The sequence below is a fragment of the Danio aesculapii genome, chromosome 18 (genome assembly GCF_903798145.1).
Source record: "Danio aesculapii chromosome 18, fDanAes4.1, whole genome shotgun sequence".
NCBI lineage: Eukaryota > Metazoa > Chordata > Actinopteri > Cypriniformes > Danionidae > Danio > Danio aesculapii.
Window position 1 is genome coordinate 11,393,762 of NC_079452.1, and position 19,708 is coordinate 11,413,469.

At 41.3% G+C, this 19,708-nt stretch overlaps 1 pseudogene; it reads left to right on the plus strand.

Annotated features, from left to right (window-relative positions):
• The first annotated feature begins 3,668 nt into the window (after window positions 1-3,668).
• Window positions 3,669-19,442, plus strand: LOC130246121 (sodium- and chloride-dependent GABA transporter 2-like; annotated as a pseudogene).
• The last annotated feature ends 266 nt before the right edge of the window (window positions 19,443-19,708 follow it).

The following is a 19,708-nucleotide window of genomic DNA, read 5'->3' on the forward strand; positions in this document are numbered from 1 at the left end:
ACACTCAGTCTAATCTTCACGAAGAGCCCACAGGTACCTATTCTGTCATGTTTTCTGGCTGACTTGAGGTCACTTTGCTTCTGTCTCCAGCTATCCTGATCCACTCGCGCAGTTTTATCTTTTCAGGTTCTCTTTTGATCAGGCTCATTATCAGATTTACTCGTGGTTTTAAAATATGAAAATGTGCATGACTGGCTCAATGCCATTATTTATTTTCGTTGCTTACTGTGAGTGATTGTAAACATAAGAAAATCGATTGGCTGAAAATTTTGTTCAGGGCCAATAGTTAAACGTAACTTTTGCACCAGCTTGCACATGGTGACTACTGTCATGTGTGTGTGCGTGCACACAATTCACAAAGCCTTCGCTTGCACTCATTCACTTACTCTCTCTCTCATACAAACACACACGTAGGTGTTCACCACGCACAAGTTAAAGCCAAATTAATTAAAATAAATACCAGCAAAACATGAATATCTGACATTTTCCAGAAAGATTCCGGCAAGATCCGGCTCAAATTAAGCACTGGGTGTGTGTATCTTGACAAATTATGAATCCACCAGAGCTTGAAGAGCATTGCCTTTGCTGCAGGCTCTCTGACTTGATGTTTCAGGAATTTTAGAATTTGTTTTATGCAAACAGCTTTAGTAAATTTTTTCACACTGTTTGCCTGTTAAATTTAAAATGGGAGGGGGCGTCAGTGTAAGAATTGAAGGACAGTAGGAATAAAAAAAAAAAAAAAAGCACGGGGAAACCGGCAGAAAAAATACAAGCTGAAGGGGTGAGAATTTATAGTTTTTCAGTGAATATATATATATATATATAGCCGAACCAAACCGAACTCTCCCAAAAGTTTGCTTTTCGAGATATAGAACTAAACTCAAAATGAGCTTTGTTTCAAACAGATTTTGCTTGAAATAATGTCATTTCAGTTTGCGATTTCATTTGAATTATAACAGGGCCTTAAATTCACTTCCTGTCATTCACTCTGTATGGTCATACTTGTCAGTTTGCTCTTCTGTCATAAGGTGTCAGCAAAGAGAGAAGAGAAGGGCAACTATCTACAGTATTTGCAAGTAGTTTTATCCACAACGAAGATACAAGGAAACCAAAACACTGAGACATAATCAGTGAATAAATACAGGTAATAATGTGATTGATATGTGAAAAAACAGATCAATAATTAAATAAGAAAACATTACAAGAAAAGGCACTTTTAGCAAACTTATCAAAATAACAGAACATAAATATAAGCAATCTAAAATAGGGTCAGTGATGTGTTAGGATACATCTTAGTAAAACCTTAAATCTGCCTCCAGAGGATTTATGTTTTGCATATTTAAATTTTCTTGAAACACATGATTGAGTATAGCATATTTTACCTGAAGCTCACCAGTCCATCAGGCTTACAAATTTTAGACTCACACACTGACTTTTTCTCTTAGGTAATGTCATACATCCTTCCTCACTTTTATACAATTACAGTGAACAGCGGGATCAGTAAAAACTGGAAGTGAAGAAATGAACCCAATTAAAGGAGAAATAGAGGACCGAGGGTCCTGGGGAAGCTAAGCAGAGTTCCCCTTTGGATGGGGAACTCCAATGCTATGTGGAAACTTCCACTATGGGGATTTCGTCAGAAACCAATCATCTGAAAGAGTATAAAAACGGGCCAATGAAATGCCAATGAGTTGGCGGTGTCAGCGTGCACAGCTGGCATCAATGACAATCAGTCATGCTATAAAGACGCAGCTAGTGCCATGCTCGACATCCTTTCGCTTTCAGAGCCTTTCACGAAGCTTCTGAGAGAGTCTTTGAGGGTATCTCCAACCTGTGTCTACAGAGAGAGATCGAGAAGCAGCTTCTCCCGGTCCAGAGCGCGTATACACAGTGGCAGATGGTCGAGCTGGGTTTTTCTCCCTTGCCTGGCGTCCTTTGGGTCCGGTCCTCCAAGAGCGGTTTGTATATAGGTAAAAAGCTTTCCTAAAAGAGCAACACGGTCATGCAGCACGTCTTTCTCAAGACGCCACTCCGACCGTGCGTTTCTGGATGCGGTGGTTTCCTATCCCCGGATGATGGGCACAAGCACAGCGTTTCATGTCTGGGGGTCCAGCATGTTAATGCGGTGCTCGCGGGCAGTACATGCCATCACTGTGATGTCATGTCTGTTGCGCGGTTAAGATCGCGGCTTGCCACCCACCCCAGTTGTCCCCCGCACTGCAGTTGGCACTTGGGCAGATCTGAGGGTTTCAGTGGGAGTAAATCCACCGCCCTCGGGGTGCGGACCTCTCGCTTCTCCACGCGCTCCATCCAAGCTTCAGGTGAAGAGAAGCGCTCCATCCTTGGAGGGTCGCTCTCTCACATGATGACACCGGGGGTCAGATGTTCATCGCTGCATCGGAGGATGGCCTGTCATTGTCTGATGAGGATGCGAGCCCGCTCGCTCCCTCCCTCGGTGGAGAGCGCGGCGTTGGCATCTAAAAAGCAGACATGATGGCCGTGCTTTCTCGGGCTGCTTCGGCCGTGGGTCTGGTGATGGTTTATCCCGCAGCGCTGCGGCCGGACCGACTAGATGGGTGTTATGCTGAGGATATAAGGAGGCAAGACCTTCAAAGCCTCCCGTCCCCTTCTTCCCGGAAGTGCACAGTAAACTCACGCAGTCTTGAGGGCACTTTTTTCTGCCCGATCTGCGTGCGCTTCCATCCTCACCATCCTTGGAGGGTGGGCTGTCAAGGTCTGACAAGGATTCGAACCCGCTCGCTCCCTCTGGGATGATGAGCGCGGCATCGAATCTAGAAGCAGACTTTGTGGCTGTGCTTCCCCAGGCTGCTTCGGCCGTGGCTCTGGAGATGGTTTATCCCCCAGCCCCGCGGTCAGACCGATTAGAGGGTGTGATGTGGAGGATGAAGGCAAGACCTTCTAAGCCTCCCCATCCCCTTCTTCCTGGATGGGCACAGTAGGCTCGCACAGGGCCGGTCCCTCCAGCCGAGATGGAGAGCGGGTTTTACAGCCCGTACTTCATCGTGTCCAAAAAGAGCGTTGGGCTATGGCCAATCCTAGATCTGTGCATTTTGAACCGCTGCCTTCACAAGCTGCGCTTCAGAATGCTTACGCAGATGCACATCACCCGATGCATTCGTCCTCTTGATTGGTTTGCAGCAATAGACCTGAAGGACGCGTATTCCATGTCTCCATACTTCCACGCCACAAAACTGCGGTTGGTGTTCAAAGGTCGAGAATGGCAGAACGGGTCCTCCCCTTTGGGCTTTCTCTGTTTCCGCGGGTTTTCACCAAGCTCGCGGAGGGTGCCCCCACGCCCCTTCGGCTCGCGGGCATCCGCATGCTCAATTATCTCGATGACTGGCTTAACCCACTCTCGGGAGCAATTGATTATGCACGGAGACAAGGTGCTCCGGCACCTCCGCCCGTCGGGGTTTCAGGTCAAAAGAGAAAAGTGCAAGCTCGCCCCCGTGCAGAGCATCTCCTTTCTCGGGTTGGAGCTGGACTCGATCACCATGAAGGCGCGCCTCTCACGAGAACGCACCGAGCTAATGCTGAACTGTCTGAAAGAGTTCGACAGAAAAAAGGGGGTCCCCCTGAAATCTTTTCAGAGGCTCCTGGGGCATATGGCATCCGCAGCCGCAGCCACGCCGCTCGGATTGCTCCATATGAGACCACTACAGCGTTGGCTTCACAATCGGGTCCCCAGACGTGCATCGCACGTGGGCACACACCGAGTGACTGTCACTGCGCTGTGCCGCCGCATCCTCACCCCCTGGAAGGACCCCACCTTCCTACGGGTCAGTGTGCCCCTAGGTCAGGCGTCCAGGCATGTTGTCGTTTCGGCAGATGCCTTCAGTATGGGTTGGGGGGTCGTGTGTAGCGGGCATGCTGCTGCGGACCTGTGGAGGGGAACCCAGCTGCATTGGCATATCAACTGCCTAGAGCTGTTGGCAGTGTTTCTCGCTCTGCGCTGCTTTTTACCAGTGCTGAGGGGGCAACACGTGCTGGTCAGGATGGACAGCACGGCTGCAGTAGCGTATGCCATCCGTATGGGGGGTATACGCTCCCGCCGCATGTCTCAGCTTGCTAGCCGTCTGCTCCTCTGTAGTCATACGCGGCTGAAGTCGCTGCTTGCTATTCACACCCCGGATGGGCTCAACCGTGTGGCCAACATGCTCTCACGGCAGCTCCTTCCCCGGGAGAATGGCGACTCCACCCCGAGTCTCGGGGCATGCGTAAGTATGCGTTTCCCCCAGTGAGCCTCGCGCAGTTTCTGTGCAAGGTCAGGGAGGACGAGGAGCAGGTCTTGCTAGTTGCGCCCCCTGGCCCAACCGGACCTGGATGTCAGAACTCTTCCTCCTCGCGAGAAGACCCCCGATCTTGCCAGATCAGTGTTGTGCTTTCTTTCCTTCAGGACAGGTTGGAGCGAAGGCTGTCGCCCTCCACACTGAGAGTTTACGTGGCCACCATCTCCGCTCATCATGATGCGGTGGATGGCGGCACCATGGGGAGGCATAACCTCATCATCCGGTTCCTCAGAGGTGCGAGGCGGATGTTTCCACCCCGCCCCCCTCTCATGCCCTCTTGGGATCTCGCGGTAGTGCTACGAGCCTACGAGGGGATCCCTTTGAACCACTCGACTAAGTATCCTTGAGATTTCGGTCCTTGAAGACAGCTCTGCTGGTCGCGTTGACATCGATTAAGAGGGTTGGGGACCTGGAGGCATTTTCGGTCAGTGACTCGTGCCTAGAATTCGGGCCGGCCTACTCTCACGTTGTCCTTAGACCCCGGCCCGGCCATGTGCCCAAGGTTCCTACCACGCCATTTAAGGATCAGTTAGTGAGCCTGCAAGCGCTGCCCGCGGAGGAGGCAGACCCAGCCCTTTCATTGTTGTGTCCTGTTCGCGCTTTGCGAATATATGTGGACCACACTCCGAGCTTTAGATCCTCTGACCAGCTCTTTGTCTGTTACCGTGGTCGGCAGTTTCAGCTTTGACAGTTTAATTCCCCATTTTTTGGCGAACCCTGCAGAGTTCCTCCGAGGCACCCAGCACCTGACTCAGCGGAGGAGTCAGGTGTTGGTTTGTTACGTTGTTGGCATGCCCGCTGGTCAGCCCGCGTTCTGGGTATAGGTGCCTGCTATGCGTGATCTCTGCTGGCGATCCCATACATTCACTCAGCCACGGTATAGTCCCCCCTTCTAGGCAGGCTCGTGTCTTCCCTCCCCACTAACCATCCTTATACAAGGACTCCCCATCTCTGGGCTAGTCCATAGGTTATCACCAGGTCTCCCCTCTGGGTAGCAGGTGAGCTCCGCAGTGTCCTCCCTATCGGGACTGAACGCTTTCCCAACGTACTGTCATATTAAAACCTATTTTACTGGGTTATTGCGACTCCCCGAAAAATATAACTGTTCCTGAACAGGTAAGTAAGGGCCAGGGGACACATTGGAAGATTGTGTCTCGGGGCGTTGTAGGTGCGCTCGCTCGACTGCGTGGCACACCCTTCACCAGGGACGCAGTAAGGTTGTTTCGTTGTGGTGTTTTCCATAGATTTCCCCAAAGTGGAAGTTTCCACATAGCATTGGAGTTCCCCATCCGAAGGGGAACATAACGGTTACTAAAGTAACCCTTCGTTCCCCGAGGGGGGGAACGGAAATGCTATGTTCCTTCGCTACAACGATTGTCCCTTAGCTGTTGAGCGTGAAAGTCTCTTCAGCTAGAAAAGGATGTCGAGCATGGCACTGGCTGCGTCTTTATAGCATGACTGATTGTCATTGATGCCAGCTGTGCACGCTGACACCGCCAACTCATTGGCATTTCATTGGCCCGTTTTTATACTCTTTCAGATGATTGGTTTCTGACGAAATCCCCATAGTGGAAGTTTCCACATAGCATTGGAGTTCCCCCCCTCGGGAAACGAAGGGTTACTTTAGTAACCGTAACAATTCTTCTGGCTGTGGCAGGAAATGTAGTTAGACTGGGTAACGTGTGGAGGTTTCCTTACCTCTGCTACAGGAATGGAGGAGGTATGAATATAGCCTAAATGCAGATTTGAAACTTTTATTCTTTTTCAAACAATTGCAAAATTATGTTTTAACGGAGCAAGGAAATTTTCACAGTATTTTTCTCTTTTAGGGATATAGGTTTGGCAGTTTTTAAATGTTTAGCAATCAGTTTTAACATCAATATTACACCCCTTAATATTTTTATATTTAACTTGCCTAACTGGCCTGGTTAGTCCTACTTCTTTTTGGGTTGTAATAATTTTAAACTATTTGCATATAATATTTTAAAATATGCACAAATTCACATTTATTTTTGTAATTTGTAATGCCTCACTGGATATAACTATTGGGTCCTTTACATTTGTATTGTAAAACAACCTACTGTATCTCCCTCTTTTTCAGAGTTAAACCGATTGTATTGAAATTCACACTCCACCTCTGTGATCCGCAAACCCCTCATACTTGAATTTGACTGTGCTTTCCCAATAATTTTGTCACTGACACAAAGACATAAACACTCCAGTCTAAAAAAAACTTTTAAACGTTTTTGTTATCCTAATAACAATCAATGGTCACTGTTAATGGTGGTCATAGCCTTGATCTGATCTTATTGCTTGAATTATATAAAAACAATATACACTACATAATAAATCTTAAAATAAATCACGTTGCATATACCATACACTCGGTTATGGTTAGATTATTCAGCCAATCTGACCGCTTGTGCAAACAAAACTCTTAAAACACATTGATAGGAATTGTTGATGCGAAGATAATACTGTAATTTACTGTAAATTTTGTGATTCGATAAATCATAAGAGTTGCAAAAAAACAAATACTTATTTTATGTTATTATGAAATAGTAGTTTTTCATTTAAGTGTAGGAAGTAGAGACAGCACTTGAAAAATGCAATTATGGAACTATTAAAAACAATTATAAACCCTTTAGACCTTTAGATAATTTATTGTTGAACTTGTGTGTTCTCAGATGCGTTCCTGATACCCTACCTGGTGTTTGTGGTGACCTGTGGGGTGCGTCTGTTCCTGCTAGAGACAGCTATGGGACAGTTCACACAGCAAGGGGCCATTACATGCTGGCGTCACCTCTGTCCATTGGCTGGGGGTGAGAGGCATAATAAATCGTATTATAAAAAACTTTTTTAATTATAATGTAGTCTTTAGCCCCTTTCACACAATCAGACCTTACCGGATAATTCCGGAAAGAGAAGTTGTAACATTATCGGAAATTTACTGGAATGCTGCGCTGTGTAAACGCAGAAGGGAAATTGCCGGAAACAGCACGTTCATGATTAGAACACGCTGACATGAGACGTCTACTCCAACCAATCAGAATATTCAGACGCATTCACATCTGCACTGTTTATGAAAAACAAAGCCTTTGAATATTTTTCCAGACACATTTAGCTGCTAGATGTTAGTCAAATAACGTTTCTATGTTCCTTCTTTAATGCCAACTGTAGAAAGAATTGTTGATAAAATGCTTATGATAAACTGCTGTTTGTCTACCTTCAAGCTCTGCTTCAGTTGCTTGACGCGTGTGTACGTGAAGCAGCCGGTGAGCGCCAGCACACATACATATTACCATCAACCATCAACAAAAGCCTGACTCTTTCTATGCTTACAAATACAAGCGCAGCCGTTTAGAGGTCATTTCTGGTTAATGATGTCAGAATTTACAGATATTTTGAAATAGATGTGTGAATGGTCTTTTCCGGAAAAATTCCAGAACGTTCTTGCCTGTGTAAACAGCGCTTTTTTTAATTTACCGGTAAAGTCATTCCAGTAATTTTTCAAATATTTACCGGTCTCACTGTGTGAAAGGGGCTTTTGTCAAATATGTATTTACCCTAATGCATATACTGTAAGCCTGAAGTGCCATAAGGCCCCAATAATATCTGGATGCAGACTTGCAAACTGAGACTGCATTTTTCAGACTTGTAATGTCAGACACAGTGTATTTAATGGAGCTAGTGACGTCACTGTGAGGGTTAGGGTAAGGGGTGGTGTTAGGTGTGGGCCTTAAAAACATTACATATAGCTCAGCTTGCAACTGCACCAAGTCAATAAGGCTGGTTAGGTTCCATCATGATTCCCCTTAGCTATATAATTCATTTTTTACACCCTATTATTTGTAAAAATTGGTGTTGCTACTTTTTGATTTCAGCGTTGAGTCTCTTAGTGTGTGTGTTTGCTTTTGTCAGGTATTGGCTATGCAGGACAGCTGAAATTGTTGTACAATGGTATGTGCTACATCATCATTCTGGCCTGGGCACTTTTCTACCTCATCTTCTCTTTCAGCTCCCAACTACCTTGGACTAGTTATGACAACACCTGGAATACAGGTAATTAATTTAAAATAGCATTATACCAGTATAACCCAGCTCAAGAATCATGATGGTTTCTGTGGATCATTCTGGGGTGGGATAGTTGCATTTACACTGTCACTTCCGTCAGGCTTGTCAGGGCTGTCAGCAGCTGAGGTTTTTTGAACTCTCAAATATCTTAGGCCAAAGTGTACCAGCAAAAAGTAACAAAAAAGTAGCAAACTTAAAGGGGAGGTCCGCTACGACATTATATTATAAACTTTAGTTGATGTGTAATGTAGCTGTGTGAACAAAAACAACATCTCTGAATGTAAGATGCTTTAAAAATAAAAAAATAAAATAAAGATAAAAGAATGTAATATGCTTAATTAACATTCAATGCAAAGAGAGACATTGGCTTTTACAGAGTTAGCTTAGCAAAGCCTACAGTGAACAACGTTTGGGGACTACAAAAAAATACATCTGGGTTAGTGAGATCACAAGGGCTTCTGGTTACACGCATTTACCACATGCACACACCCTCTTACAGCAGAGAAAGCTAAAATGCTGTCCAAATGCTGCTATTTCCACAGAGCGTGTTCTCTTTCTGTATTTGAGATTTCAAAGGACACGACACAAAGAGAGAAGTGCTTACAGTTTAGTTTTAAATATGTTTCAGAGAATTATAAAAAATACATAGCTAGCATTTGACAAAGGACAGCTTTCAGAATCTCTCCCAGTTCAGTGCTGGATTCTGATAAAAAATTCTCAAAGGAGCAGCTCCAACAAGCAGAAGCTGTGGATTGTGAGCCACAACCTGTAAGTATTTTTATGCATTTTAATTTGTTAAAATTGATCTATGACATGCACAGTGTCTGGCATTATCGGTATGTTGTAGTTCTCTTTTTGATTAAGGCTCAAACAGGATACTGCTAACAGCTACTCTACTATTGATACTATTTACACAGCAGAATCAAAGCGCATGCTTGTGGAGGCATGATGCTTTCCTGGTGATATGGAGCCGATCCGCGAATCACAGCACATTATGTTAGCGGACCAATCAGAGTCTCTTGAAGTCCTTTCGAAGGAACTAGGAAATATGTCAGTTGTTTTCATGTTAGCAGGGTAGCTGTGTTAAAAAGTAAGATATATTAAAAGTAACATGATTTTCTACAAGTGAAGCATGAGCACACATTGCTTTGCATCTTATAAACACAACCAAGCCTTAAAATTACATTCTGGACCACCTCTTTAAAGGGCACCTATTTTACCCCTTTTTTTAAGATTTAAGATAAGTCTTTTGTGTCTCCAGAATGAATCTGTAAAGTCAAAACACCCATCAGATTATTCGTTATACCTTTTTAGATCTGGGAAATTTAAGCTGTTAGGACACTTTTGCTATTTTTGTTGCATCTATCTTTAATGCAAATGAGCTGGTTCTTCCCGCACACCGTTCCCATGTGCATGTCAGAGCCATACGCCCCATTCACACAGGGCATCAGCTTCAACGCTTCCCATTCACTTTGAATGGGTGATGTCAGGCGTTGCAGAACAGCCGTGTGCCGCTTCAGTGGCGTTGCTCACTGTAGAGGTTGGGACTTTCTCAACTTTTCAAGCGCCGACGGAAGCGTCAGCCAATCAGATCACTGTTTGCAAATACACCAGCTAAGACAGTAGCTAATTGCTGACTAATTTCATTGGCTGATGCTGCTATGACGATCGAGTCAGCCCCAACTTCAGACATGCCCTCTGTCAAGCGTTGACTCTGAAGCCCCGTGAGAATGGGGTGATATAGATCGATCTGATGCATGTAGACTTCATGTAGATAAACAGCACAGTGACAGACAAGAATGAAACAGATCTCCCTTACTACAGTAAGAACTTTCCCAACTATTATTTGACATATTTGTTGTGGAGTTAATTCAAGCCTTTCTGCAACAATGAGTCACACACAATGTCATTATAAAGTTGCATGCATGCATACACAGAATAGACGTTAATATACAATCCTGTGTTATGTTTTTGTACAACTGGTGATGAATTACATGGCGATTTTACTGTTTTTATTAGAAACATACGCTGTTTTGAAAACATTTTAAACTTGTAATACTTCTCCTTGAGGTACAGATGATTACAGAGAGTTGGAACAGATCCTTTAATCCCAATTACTTTTGCACATCCTTTCTTGTTGATATGATTATACTCGTTACTACAGTGACATGTTAATACGTGGTTGTCAATCAAATCAATGGGCAGGGAAACAGCACTCCTACGTCACGTTGCTGTGGGCCTCAAAATGGGAGGGATTTGGATCCTACTTTAACGACAGGAAATTTTTTTAAAGGAGACTTATTGTCTTTATATTACTCCAATATGACTGTGGACACACTATACCTACACACAGTGCTGTCCAAACAGCATACAAAAGATGATTTTCATCATAGGTGCCCTTTAACTATTTTTTATATTCTCATTTAGATGGTCCTGTTATACCTTATAACCAGATTAATCCAAAAAACAGTCACAATTGTACATAAGAGTAGAATCCAAAAATCATTCTAATTAATCCACAAGGATAAACACAGAAAATCTCATTAATAAATGTGACAAAACGCAAAACAACCTCCATAAAAACTCCCTCTTTCTCTCTCATTTTAGACGGTTGTGTAAATCTTGCTGCAAGAGTTCTGGCTCTCAACAGTACAGCATGGATGAATACAACACCTGCAGCTACTGAGTTCTGGGAGTAAAAAAAACCCCACAAATTGCTACAAATCATATTAGCAATAAGCTTGTGGTTATATAAAGACTCAGTGTTTGAAAATAATACCAAGCCTTGCTTTCTTGTCACACTGTACAGACACAGAGTTCTGTCTCTCTCTGGAGGTACTGAGGAGGTTGGTAAGATCAACTGGGAGATTCTTCTGTGTCTTATTGCAATTTGGATCATATGTTATTTCTGCATCTGGAAAGGAGTCAAATCTACAGGCAAGGTGTGTAAGAATATTGATTAGAATATTATACACGAGTCAATTTAGGGAATATTTTTGTTTAGTTAAAAATATAAACTTGTCTTTTGGAAAATAATTCATGTTTTCTGCTCCATGTCAGTGTTATTATTTGTTGTATTGCACCTGTAGGTGGTGTATTTCACAGCTACATTTGCTTACGTGATGCTGCTTGTGTTGCTGATTCGTGGGTTGACTCTTCCTGGAGCTCTGCAGGGGGTTGTGTTTTACTTGTACCCAGAACCGGCCCACCTTGCTGACCCACAGGTAACTTCTTTATCTGTCCTCGACCTCCAAGACACCTTATAACCACATAAATGCAAAAACAGAATGTGAATATAATCATTTAGTGCCCAATTATGTTTTATTTTTCTGTAAGTTACAACAAAAAGTTCTGAAGTATTACAACATCAGCCGCAATTTGGGTTCTGTGTGTTTGTTTAGGTTTGGATGAAGGCAGGAACTCAGGTCTACTTCTCATATAGTGTATGTAGTGGTATTCTCATTGCACTTGGCAGCTATAGTGCTACAGTTAGTATTTACTATGGAAAGAATCAAATGATGACTGAATGCACAACATTATTTTCTAAAACATGTTGCATTTATGTGTTTTTTATAATCTATGTCCATCAGAGACTGCTTATGGCTTTGACTTCTGAACAGTGGCACCAGTTTTGTGGCTGGTTTTGATGTGTTCTCAGTCCTGGGCTTCATGGCTCATGAACAGGGTGTCCTGATTGGAGAGGTAGCATAATCAGGTACTGCGACACTACATAAAAACACAACAGGTATAATAACACATATGTTAGGACACAGTAATGACTAAGAATGTGAAATGTTCAAAATCAGATCACTCTCTGTCTCTCTCAGGTCCAGGATTAGCATTCATAGCTTATCCACAGGCTGTAGCTATGATGCCTTTCCCTCAGTTGTGGGCCGTTTGTTTCTTCACCATGATTATTTTTCTGGGACTAGATTCACAGGTAAGCTCAGACGAAGACATACACATATTCTTAAAATATATCTATGTTCATTTAGAGCATGTTGTTTATCATAGGTGTCAAACTCAATTCCTGGAGGGCCACAGCTCTGCACAGTTTTGCTCCAACCGTAATCAAACACAGCTAATGCAACTAATCAAGTTGTTTAAGACTCTTTTGAACACCTTAATTATTTGCATCAGCTGTGTTTGATTAGGGTTTAATCTAAACCGCAGAGCTGCGGCCCTCCAGTATTTGAGTTTGACACCTATATGAGAAGCAAAAATATTATTAAAAAATTTTAAACATACAATATTAGTATGCATATAGAATAAACTTGTGTTAAACAACTTAAATATATAATTAAACGCTTAAATGCGTAATCTTAATAGGTTTTAAACTTTGTTCTTTTCAAATTGTTCTCCGCCATGTCCACAATTCAGGCATAAGGCATGAAAATGAATTTAGTTATGCAGTAAAATCTTTTTAGTACACAATATGTCCATTACAGTCTTTTACTGTATGTTTTGAGTATAATTAATTTCACTTACCATGGTATTCTGATGTATTTTCTGCTGTATCCTTCAAAGTTTGTTGGAATAGAGTGTGTGATTACATCAGTGATAGACTTGTTCCCCGGGGTTCTGCGCAGAGCTGGACGTCGAGAACTTTTCCTCCTGCTATTCTGTCTCACTTGCTTCTTTGGGCAACTCATTATGGTTACAGAGGTCAGAGGAGTGTGTATGTGTGTACATTTAATTCCTTACATCCAAACAAGTATAGCAATACCAATAAATTTTGACCTTGAAGGGACATTTTGTAGTTTTTTGATGTTTGTAGTTTGAGGGTTTCTAAGAAACAGAAGTGACATTGGAGTTTTCTGAGATGAGCTGAGTTAGAGTTGAACAAAGGCATCTACTGTACACTAATTTAATGCTTGATAAGTGAATAACAACAGGGTAGTGAAAAGAGTTCACCATACAGAATAGGTAAACCAAGCACTCTAAAAGGAAATGATCGGAGGCTCCACATTAAAGACTAAGATGGAAAGAGAATGGAGAATCTATATTCTGTTTACTCCCAAATTGGTTGTTAATCAACATGGGAGTTGCCAAACAGATAAACCAACGCTTCCCTGAAATGTCCAGCAATGGAATCAATGAACCTTGTTCCCTAATAGTTGTGGCTCATTGCATTACTGTTATAGACAGGCCAGATGTGATTTAGCTCAACCACTTTAACTGGCAGAGATGTGAAACAGTCAACACACAACTGGCTATTTTAAAACCATGTATCAGTTGAAATTTCATCAGACATCGAAATAAAACTATGCATTTCAAAACACTGGGCAATGTGGCAGCATTATGCAAAGACTTCTGAACAGCAGAATACTAAACCAGTTAAAAACATTTAAGCTATTCAGTTAGTAAACCAATTAGTACTAGTTAGAGTTGTTTTTTACTGAAAGCACTACAACAATTTCTGAATCCTTCTTTCTGACCGAGGAAAGAAGGAAATAAGAACCAGATTTGAACCTATAGTTTACTCTAAGACCACTGAGTCAAATATGGACAAACCCAATATTAGGTAAAAAAAAATTTCAACTGAATTTGACCCAGTGTTTCATTACAACAACCCAGATTTTACAATAATTTAAACAATAATTTAACTTCTCTGCATGGGGGAGATTTATGTGTTCCAGTTGTTTGACTACTATGCCAGTAACAGAGCCTGCGTTCTGTTTCTGTCTGTGTTTGAGTCCCTGGCCATCGGTTGGATCTTTGGTGAGTTCCAAGCAAACTACAGAAAATGACCTTGACATTCTATCTTATACAATCTTTTACAAAAAAAGCTAATCACAAAATGTCCAAAATTGCAATCACAATATTTGTTCAATTCTTCCCCAAACACCACAGGAGCTGAGAAAATGTCTGACATCATCAAGGACATGACCAAGTCAAGACCCAACTACATATTCACACTTTGCTGGAAATACTTGACGCCTTTAGTGTCCCTGGTTTGTATTTTTATTTGGGATTCACAGATGCTTATACTTGTTCAAAATGTCTAAAAACAGCTTCTGATTTTAATCCTCATAATTTATAACTTGGTAAGCAACTTTTAATATGCTGGGGTCAAAATTAACCCTAATTGGTAAAAAGTAAACCTTTGGATCAATACTTTTCACACATTAGAACCAAAAAAATAGAATATATGAACTATTGTTGTAAGTGAAGCTCCGGTCTCCTTCCTTGCAGAGGGAACTATCACCTGAATTCTAGCCAGCACCTTTTTGACTCAATTCCCCATAAGGCCCTCTACCTGGGAATGATTGCAGTGGCAGGTGAATTCTATTAGCACTCGCCAATATAAGCCCCAGTTTCGGAATATTTCAGGGTGAAGTCATCATTTGCCCAGCAGCCATTACAGAGCGTTTATTCATAGTTTTGTCTTAGCTGTGTTTTGACCCCTTTGCTTGTTATATCGTCTCTTGTGATTGTCCTCTGCCCCGTTCCTTGCCTGTTCATTGACCTGCTTTTGGATTTCCCCTCTGTAATTTGATTACTGTCGTCTTTACCAGGGACGTGCGTCAGGGGAGGCAGGTAAGGCAGTGCCTCACCTGTCGTCATTCTCATCTGCTATCATGAGATGTATACTAATGATAAAATAAATATTTGTCCACTGATCTCTGCTATAAATGCAATTTCTGTATGATTTAAATGATTTCAATCCTTTTAACAATCTTGTTAAAAGGGTGTCTGTAGCGTCCACTTTGGTGTTTTTGGGAGGCATATTAAATCGCTATACATTTTACATTCTTCATTTGCCCAATATGTACCTGCCATGTATATAGAAAGAATGCGTATATGATTGATATATGAAACAATCGATAGTTGGCAAATATATTGGGTTGATGTAAAAATGACCCTGAGAGAGTCATGCCTCACCAGCCACAAACCTCACCGCACATCACTGGTCTGTACCATTAATAAAGCTTTGCAGATGGATCCACTGGCTTCTGACTCATCTCATCACAATTATATAACATATTTATTTTACTAACTATTTACCAGCACCTTACATCTTATTCACCAACAGGGCCAGTTCTAGACCTTTGGAGGCCTTAGGCTAGGGGTCACCAAACTTAATCCAATCTGCCCTAGGCGATGGACCTTCACAAGTCTGACTAATTTAACGGTCATCAGCATCTTAAATCCTTGAAAGTTATCAAAATTTAGATTTTTTTTTTTAAATGTATGAACATTTAAATGTATTTATGTATGTATTATATCATCTTTTCATCAGTATTTGGACTCTCAGTAGTGATTATTAAACCACACTGAACTGAGCTAAACTGAACTGAACTTAAACACTACAAACTGAACTACACTGTTCCTATTTACTGTGACCTTTTATGTGAAGCTGCTTTGACACAATCTACATTGTATAAGCGCTATACAAATAAAGGTGAATTGAATCTTTTCATCAAATTACAAAAAATGAATTACCACTTGTGCGTGGCGTTTCTAATGCAGCGTCTATGCGGGACAGTACATTTGACGTTATTCTCTCCTCTGGCTGCCATCATCAATCTCACACATTTTTTTTTCCTTTTTCTAAAAGTCTTTATAACATCATTGTTGAGGTTTTTTTTATTATTTCAGTCAAAATGATTGTAAAAAAATTATTTCTTGTACTGTACCATTCACTGCGCTTTAAGTTTACCTAAGTATGACAAATTTAGAGTTTATTATGCTAGAGGCCCCTCAACCCTATTTTATTTGATCTGATTTTATTTATTTACTTTGTCCAGAATATCAGCTAATTTTGAATCAAATTTTGCAAAAAATATTTATGCAGGGTTTTTTTTTAGCTTTGAGACCAAGAAAATATATCATGTGTCTCTAATGGTGCATTGTGGAAAAAAATGGCACATGCTTGCAGTTATTAAGATCACAATCTCTGTAGTTAGGCTTCATTTTGATCTAAATAAAAGAAGTTTGTGAAATAAGGAAGTTATAGAATTGTATTTAGAGTTTCGCAAAAAAAATTTACATTTCAATAAATGTGTTTGAGCAACCAAGAAACACTGTAAATGGTGTGCAACAAAAATATACTTGCAGTATACCATTACACACTGCAAGACCCTTTTACACTCTTTTAAAAACATTCAGAAAACAGACAATTATTAAAACTGTCTGTACCAAATAATTTTCTAAATTGTTTGTACCAAATAATTTACTAGTACTTATTCACCCATTTCTCCTCTTCATTCCCAGGTTTCTTTTGTTTACTCTATAGTGCAGTACAAACCTTTGACTTTTAACCGCTGGTATGTGTACCCAGACTGGGCATATGCACTAGGCTGGTTACTGGCTCTGTCCTTCACTCTGCTGGTGCCAGGATGGGCGCTGGGCCGAATATGTACTGAGAAAGAAAGCCTGAAGCAGGTGAGGATGAAAACATATTCACTCATCATATTATCCCTTACTATTTACATGTAGCTATGTGAAGTCATGTCCACTGCATACTAGCTAATCAGCGCATGCAAACTAACAAATTAAGCAAAACAAGCTATAAAAAAAGCAACAACAGTTACGTTTTCATCCACCTATTTTTATGCGCATAAAAAAAATCGATCGATGAAAATCCCAAGATGTGCATAAATTTTGAAAATGCGCATAACTGAGCAGGACAAACTGCGATGGAAACACTTTTACCGTACAAATTTCAGTATGCGCATTAATTAAGGTCATGTGATTTTGTTATAAGAGATCATGTGACGATAAAAATGTGTGTGAATGGACAAACGCGCATGCTGAGCACATTGTAAAACATCTGAAATGTTGTTTTGGTCATTCTAAAATGCCTTAACTATTTCAGTATTAAGGCCCGTGCACACCGGGACGTTTTCAGCTCGCATTTTCCATCGACGTTTAACGCCTCATGACTAAATAAAGGGCGCTTTGTGATCGTGTACATCAACGTGCAAAACGCCAGGCGTAAAAGCGTAATTTTTAACGAAACAATTCATGCTCTTCTTTTGTTTTGACGTGCCACGTCAACCTTCTCCACCAATCAGATTGGAGCTGCAGATTGGAGCTGCTGAGGTTACAGTAAACAGCACTTGGAGGCGCTCAAGGGCAAAATTGTCAATGCGAGCACACATTGAAGAATATGCCCAGAGGCGATATAAACAAGGAGCTGCTTATTGCACTGGTGAACAATAATTATTTCTTCATCGCTAGAGCTGGGGCTGCTACTTGAACCTTCCATGCTTGTTCGAGTAACTTTAACAAGCATGCTAACTTTCTCTCTTCTTCTTCTGCATTACAAGCGGGTGTCAGAAGCTTAAAGTTGTGTAGCGCCATCTAACGTCATAGAGTGATTTTGCAGACTCCTCTGCTCGACGCCAGTGAAAATCGCTTGGGTTTCAATCAAGCGGCAACCTCCCGCTCTCCCTCGGGAAGCCAATACGGAAGTAACTGAAACTGCAATTCATCAAAATTCCGCTTGTCCTGGCTCCATAATAGAGCAAATTGCAATTTAGCCCACTGTTAGAATGGCCAACTTTACAGCAGAAAAAAAGGTGTTTACAGCCTGGTACAAAGAACGATTTTGATTCATATAGCTATTATTACCCTCCATGACAACTGTGAGGGGGTGAATTTTTTTATAACTCATCCATTTCCTTTATATTAGGTTATATTAAGTTTGCATAATTAAGGGCGTGGCCACTTGAGTGACAGCTAGGTCTCACTGGTCGCCGTCACTTCACCTCAGCTAAATCCGGCAGATTAGCCACTGATCTCAGCATATTCATGGTATTTTTGTTTTGTTTTGTGTGGCTTTACACAGTCAGCTGCCTTTTGGACTTATTTCTTACAATTATCAGATGATATGGGATGCTGTGTGCATTTAATTGTGCTCACAAACCATTCATGTGGCCTCGTTTCCCATGTGAGTAAAGTTATATACTTGTATACCATCTCTATAAATGTATTTGTTTTATTTAAGATCATATATCATTTATATTTTTCTTTAGAGCTGTAAAGCACTCCAGAATGTGACAGATTGATTAGCTGTAGGCTCTAGAACAGTCATATGAAGCGTTATCATACAGTGTTATGCTGGAGTTCATCAATAGTCTCTTGCATTTACTAACACATACTATATCTGAAGTGTTTGGAAGTAATTCGCGTTTTACTCCTGTAGAAAAACGTCATAAGAACAATGCTTAGTGGCTCAATGTATTACTACAGTGTTTTTAAAAGTCTAAACACTTTATTGATATAGTGTACAGCCAAGCACATGTGGTCAGAACACAAACGATTCACAGGTAATAAAGTATCAAGCGTTTCTCCCAAAGTAAAGTCTGTCTGCCAGGTCTAAGCAAAGTGCCAGCAGGAGTCTGGAGCTCCGCTCACTCTCCGCCTCTTTGACCTTGTTTGGTATCCCGCCGTGGGTGCGATGACGCGCCAACAAAATGGCGACGATTGGCCGCGCCTACTTGTAGCTTCTTTTGCAGTGTTCAGAAACTCTGGGTGACGTCACGGATACTCCGTCCATATATTTTACAGTCTATGGTTTCAATCCGGAAAAACGTCTTGAAAAACGCTGACGATAAACGCAAATGAAAAGCGTCCTGGTGTGTACTAGCCTTTAGTGTTATTAGATTATCAATGACCTCCAGAATCAAGAGCGTCTGTGCTCCACTTCTCAGCGTTCACTGCGTGTCAAGAACAGCAAATTCCGTTTTTACTGTTGATATTCGGCGCCAGATAATCAAGAAGTGACAATTTTGTTCACTTTAACTCGTTGGATGGAAACACTGCTTTATTCACACGTAATCCAGTAATCCAGTTTTGTTAATTATAATTAATTCGCATTTTTGGATGGAAACAAAGCTTATGATAAAAGAAGTCAATGTGGTAAAATGCAATTGTTTTTTCCTTTTGTCTGTATTTTTACAGCGTTGGCTCCACTTGTGTAGTCCTGACAGAAATCTCCCAATCTCCTTTAAACAACCAGTAAAAATACAAAACCAAATTTTTACTGCAGAGATGGACGACTTTAGTCGGGAGCATCATGATCTAAATCATTACATATTTTACATTTAAAATACATGTTTGAAATATTGGTAAAATCTAGCTTTTTGCTTTCAAGGAAAATAAATCATACAGAACTTTTCATTTACTTCATTTAACAGCTTAAGTTACATTGTTTATTGGTTGTTTATGTTTAGGGCAAAGGATGCATATGTGGCAACTTTACCCGTCATGGTGAAAATGTGTTTAGAATAGTTTAAACATTCATTTAAATTCTACCTTTAATATATTTTTGACTCTTACACTAAAAAAAAATACTTTTTGAAAAATTGTGGAAA